This window comes from Petaurus breviceps, unplaced genomic scaffold, assembly GCF_028583685.1.
Source record: "Petaurus breviceps papuanus isolate PSGF00001 unplaced genomic scaffold, PetGlider_PUasm1.0 419, whole genome shotgun sequence".
Lineage (NCBI taxonomy): Eukaryota > Metazoa > Chordata > Mammalia > Diprotodontia > Petauridae > Petaurus > Petaurus breviceps.
This window is the reverse complement of record NW_027186324.1, coordinates 5,312,805-5,318,965: the sequence shown is the minus strand read 5'-3', so window position 1 is coordinate 5,318,965 and position 6,161 is coordinate 5,312,805.

Below are 6,161 nucleotides of genomic sequence, written 5' to 3'. Positions count from 1 at the left end.
AAGGCAAGCCCCTCTTTTCCAGTCTTATAAGTTTATGATTTCCATTATTTTTATAAGCTTATGTATACTATCCACAATTATGGGGAGGATGTTAATTCACTGTCACATATTTGGATCTTTTAGGGGAAAAAAAGGTGCCATCTTGGGGTCTGCAGCTTGGTAAGGAACCATGAGACACGGGAAGATGAGAAAGAAATGCTCCTCCCGGCCCCCCCCCCCATTTGGGGCACCTCCTGGCAAAGTCCCAGTCATCCCTTCCTGGGTATGCCATTGGTTGGCTATTTCAGAAATTCTTAATCTGGGTCTTTAGGTAAATTCAGGGGATCTGTGAACTTGTATGGGGAAAAGTTCATTTTTATTTTCACTAACCTCTAAGTGAAATTTAGCATTCTTTCAAATATATATATATATATATATATATTTTTTTTTTTTTAAATGTGATTCTGAGAAAAGGGCTCTATAGCCTCTCACCAGACTGCCAAAGGGGGTACATTACACATAAGAATGCTTGTTTGAAAAGGGGAAAGGTCTTCACACATATGAAGGACTGCATTTAAAATGCATTTGGAAAATCAGTTTCACTCTTCTTGTGAGTCAACAACTCAACAACAAATACAGGGGAAACTGGTGAAGAGAAAGGAATGAGGGACAGAGTCAGGAGAGACCTGGGTTTGAATTCTACCTTTGACAGAAACAAGCTCTAGCACCCTAGACAAGTCACATAACCTCTCCGGCTTTAGTTTCCTCATCTATAAAACAGAGGTGATAAGTGCCACACTACAGGCTGTTGTGAGGCTCAGATGAGTGGTTTTCAAACCTTGAAGGGCTCTTTAAATGTCAGCTATTATTAAAATTGAATTTGGAGCTGGAAGGAGTCTTAGAAATCAAGGGCAAAATCAGGAAGAAATGAAAAATTTCTTAACAAGACATGAAAGAGAGATGTTTTAGAAAGGAGGAACGAAAGCTTGGAAAATTTCGCCCACTTTGCCCTTCCTTGGCAGGAAAACAGAACAGAACAAAAAACAATCACAAAAAATCAATACATGAAGAAGCTAAAAGCAAAGTGTGAAAAAAATCAATCAAACAGCACATTCTTTTTTTACTCCTACTATGTGCCAGACTGAGTGCTGGGGATGCAAAAATGAAACAGTCCTTACTCTCAGGAAGCTTACATTAGGATGATCCAATTAAGTCCCAGTTGCATCAATGTGTATTTCTTACCTTGAGGAAAAGAGTCAAAGGGAAGGAGCTCCCTCTTTAAGCGCTGCTGGGGATGGAGGAGTTTTTTGTTTTCCTTTGTTTTGTTTTGCCAAAATAGCTGGTTTAGAGACAACAACAAACTGCCACCATGGCACTCTTGCTTTAACCAGTCTTGTCATTTCAACAAATGTCTCGATCTACATCCATCTACTATGTACGTACAGAGTATGGAGAAGATCCAGAGATTTTTAAAAGCCTGGGTCTCCCAGCTCTAGGAGGCCACTCCCTCAACTCATCATCAGTATAGGAGCTGAGAGAATCTCCATGTAGCCCCACAGGACAGAAAACCCATAGCGGGAAAAACACACCAAATGTTTTCTTGCCTCTCAGAGTAGATCTATAGACCTAAGTTCAGACAAGCCTGTCAACCAGGCATGAAAAAAAAAGAGAGAATGGCTGCTACTTGTCCGAAAGATCACAATTGTTATTGATACTAATGATAACTGTAACATTAACACTAATTAATTAATAATATTGATAACTATAATATCAACATCTTTCAGACAAGTATGTAACCATTCATTCACATGTCCTAAAGATTACAATTACTAATATTAATGATAACTAGAATATGGGACAGCTAGGTGGCACAGTGGACAGAATTCTGGGCCTGGAGTCAGGAAGATTTATCTTCCTGAGTTCAAACCTGGCCTTAGACCCTTACTACCTATGTGACCCTGAGCAAGCCACTTAACCCTGCTTGCCTCCGTTTCCTAATCTGTAAAAAGAGCTGAAGAAGGAAATGGCAAGCCATTCTAGTATCCTCGCCAAGAAAACCCCAAATCAAGTCACAAAGAGTCAGACATAATTGAAACAACTGAACAACAAATTATATTATAATTAAAAATGACAATATTATCATTAATAATAATAACTACATTTATATAGTGCTTTAATGTTTACTAAGAACTTTGTAATTATCTCATTTTATTCTCCCAACAACTCTGGTGAGTAGGTGCTATTATTATCTACGTTTTACAGATGAGGAAACGGAGACAAACAGATGAAGTGACTTGACCAGGATCACACAGCTAGTAAGTGTGAGAGGCCAGTTTTGAAGTCAGGTCTTTGGGACTGCAAGTCTAGTCTTATATCCATTGTGCCAACCTGGCTGCTTCTGAGAAAGAGAATATGTGACTTTGTAGGAATGTCAATCTGCAATTACCATCCTCCATCTAAAATGGGAAGCAGATGGAAAGACAGGGTTTGCTGACCTCGAGAAAAGCATTTCTTTTTATATATTTCTGGAAAACTGATATTTTATAATGAATCTATATGATCACAGCTTGATTAGAAAATTTAATACCCAAACTTATTTATTTATTTATTTATTGCTTAATGAGTTTGTCTTAAAACTCATCTTTTCAAGTGCAGAAACTGGCAGGCCTCACTAATACTGTGATAAAAGCAAACTTTGCATGTAATTATTAATCTAAAGTAGCAATTATTCATTTTTACATATCAAAGAACTGTCTCTGAAAAATAATGACCTGTTTGGTGAGAAAAAGCTATTTCAGTGTGAATTTTTTTTTAAAGGATTGTTGATCCATTTCAAACTCAATTGCTTTTTTTTTTAATCAAAGAAAATGTAACTGGGAACCAAAGTTTAAAAATAGCATTAACATGATAGATTTTGGTTACTCAATAACTCACAAGTTGTTGTGGGTTTTGGGTTTTTTTTTTAAGCTACATTTTGTAGGTTAACTCTATAGTAACAATGCAAATTACTATATTTTTATTTGTGGGCCAGAAATTCAGATAAGTATATGTAGCAGGGGAAAAAAAATGGATTTTTAGTTAGAAGACCTGAGTTCAAATTCAGCTGCACTCTTTACTAGCTGTGTGATGATCATCGAGTCCCTTGATAGCTCCACTCTGCCCTTCCTCACCTCTGTAAGAGGGGACATTATGGTATCTTGTTTTGCTCTCACAGATGCTATTGAGAGATAATCGATAGCTGTGGGGAAGCTCACTTACCTTATTTTACTGAGACAATGGCCATCCTGGCACCAGGGGGAACTAGAAAGCTAAGCAAGTGACCAACAGCTCCGACCCTAGAGGTCATGCTGTGGTCACAAGTATTCTCACTATCATGGCTACGTAATCTGCATAAAGAGGGAATGTAGGGAAATAAAGTGAGGAATTTGAACTAACCCTAATTTTAACAGGAAGGACAGAACTGTATAATCTCACTCCTGCTTCTGTATCAGGTGGGTGTTCCTAGTGAGCAACCCCACCCACACCGCTTCCTTGCTGGAAATGCCTTCCTCTGCCCACTCTGTTTCTGAGTTCTTTCAGTGAAAAGGTTTTGCTGTGTTAAGGGGCATATCACGTGGAGCTTCCTAAGGGTCCCCAGGGGAGCGGTAGACAGAGGAAGCTCATCTGGGCAAACTCCCTGACCCTGCCTGAGAAGGCCTGTGATCCCAAGTGTGCTTCTCACACCTCTGACATGTCAGTTATTAGACTAGGTGATTCCTTCCAATTCTACTATTCCATGTTTGTCCTTTATTCTCATTTAACTACTATATTACCTGTTCATATGAAAATAAGAGAAGCCTTTTCCTCTCACTTTTGTCTCAGTTCTGGATCCATGATTTTCTTGTAAGGAGATCAGTGTGGTATATACTAGTCTGAATTCTACACAGAAAAGGGTTGTGCTTTTGATGAGGGAGCGATAGCTGTTACAGGGGCTCCAATCAATGACCAGAGTCCCTTCTGGGCAGTCCGGAAGGAATTCACAAGGTCCAAGCAATCTTTTAAGTTAGAATTGTAAAAGTTTATTGTTAGGCTTTACAGCGGGCAAGAGTTCTTAGGGAATCTGCAACCTTAAAAAAGTCATAGGTATAGTTTATACAGAGTTATGATAGTAAATCAGATGTTAGTTATGCTAACTAGGTAAGTAAGGGTGGAATTAGGGAGGAGTTAAGGAGTGGTCAGTGCTTAAAGGAACATGCACTTTTAATATCAACTGTGCAGGAGTATTGCCCATAATTCACTGGGAAATAGCCCAAAGTGGGGGGGGGGGTACCTGGAAGTGTGGTTTTAGGCTTGAAACATCACTAAGTCAGCTAGCGGTCAGGGCTGACTGAGAAGTGCCCAGTCTGCCACCCATCAGTGTCATGTTTGACAAGATGGATGTTGGAAACCAACGCTAACCAGGATTCAGGATGTGCACAGTTGGCTGAGGAGTTAACTTACAGATAGTGCATTGAAGGACTCATAGGTGCTGCTGGCCATTATACTAGGGGGAGATAAACAGTTCACGAATAGTTGCTGGGCAGAGTGCTGGCAGGGGGAAGGGGCAGAGTTAATGCTCCGAGGCTGGGGGTGGGGGGAGAAATGTGATTTTACAGACTGATGTTACAAACACAGACACCCCAAGCACCCCATCACTTTTGTTAAGACACAAGAATGTGGACACCTCCTGCTTTCTGTAGCTTTTTCTGTTGCCCTAGCTTCATGTGCATGCCACTCAGGAATAATCTTATGAGGTGAGTGGTATTTCCTTATCTGTTTACACAGTTCCTATTGGGGCTCAGGAAGAAGAGAAAGGAGGAAGAATCCCTCAAATGAGTTTTGAGAACATAGGCTCATATTCAAAATGTCAATCAAAGTTATGAGAAGTTTTCTAAAAACTTTAAGTTAGTTATCTGGGACCAAGGACCTTAAGCCTGGGGCAGACAAAGCAATCAAAAGACAATTTCAGCCTGGGGAATTTCTGCTGGATTTGTTGGCTCACATACTAAAGTGGTGTGGAGTTGTCTGCCTCAAAAGAAGAGGCTTTCTCACACCTCAGTAATGGTAACAGAGAGCAGCATATGTCTCTAAAGAACTCCAGCCCACCATAAGATAAAAAAGCAGCTCAGTGACACTAGTCTGCCATAGATGCCCAGTGGAGTCTGTTGTTCTTCAGTTTTGTTTGATTCTTGAATTTTCTTGGCAAAGATACTGGAGTGGTCTGCCATTTCCTTAACCAGTTCATTTTATAGATGAGGAACAGAGGCAAACAGGGTTAAGTGACTTGCCCAGGGTCACACAGCTAGTATGTGTCTGAAGCCAGATTTGAATTCAGGAAGATGAGTCTTTTTGATGCCAGACCTGGCACTCTATCCAACTGCACCACCTAACTTCTAAGTCTTATTTATTTTCCATTGTGTTTGCTCTGCAGAGACAGCTATGTGGCCCAGTAGACAGAGCAATAGAGTTACTTAATCCCTGTTTGCCTCAGTTTCTTCATCTGTAAATTGAGCTGGAAAAGTAAATGGCAAACCAGTCCAGTGTCTTTGCCAAGAAAACTCCAAATGAGGTCACAGAGAGTTGAACACAGTGGGAAAAAAAGACCAGATAACAGCAAAAAAAGAAAGCAGCATGATGACGTTGTGGAGGACACTGTCATTAGACATGTTTTCCAGGTCTCATGTTTTCTCTTCATGTATGCGCACTATCTAGGTTCTTGGCATGTGACTCTTCATGTATGTACCCTGGTCCTACATCCTCTTAGTGTGTGACATTCTTCCCTCTTCAGTAGAGTACCCCATGGTAATGAATACCTTAATGTGCATAGGGTGATACTTTCTTGTTTAAGGTGTTGTGTTCAATTTCTTTCAGTCGTGTCCGACTCTTCGTGGCCCATTTGGGGTTTTCTCGGCAAAGAGACTAGAGTGGTTTTGGAAAAGTGAAAGGACACTAGATTTGGCATCAGGAAGATGTGAATTCCAATTCTGCCTCCCTTACCCTTACCCAGCTGCTATTTCAACTTCAACCATGTGACCCTGAGAAAGTCCCTTAACTTCTCTGACTCTCAGTTCCTCATCTCCAAAATGGAAATTATAAGAGAAAAAGAAATTATAACCCCTACCTCACAAGGTTATGAGGATTCAATGAGATAATAATATATATTA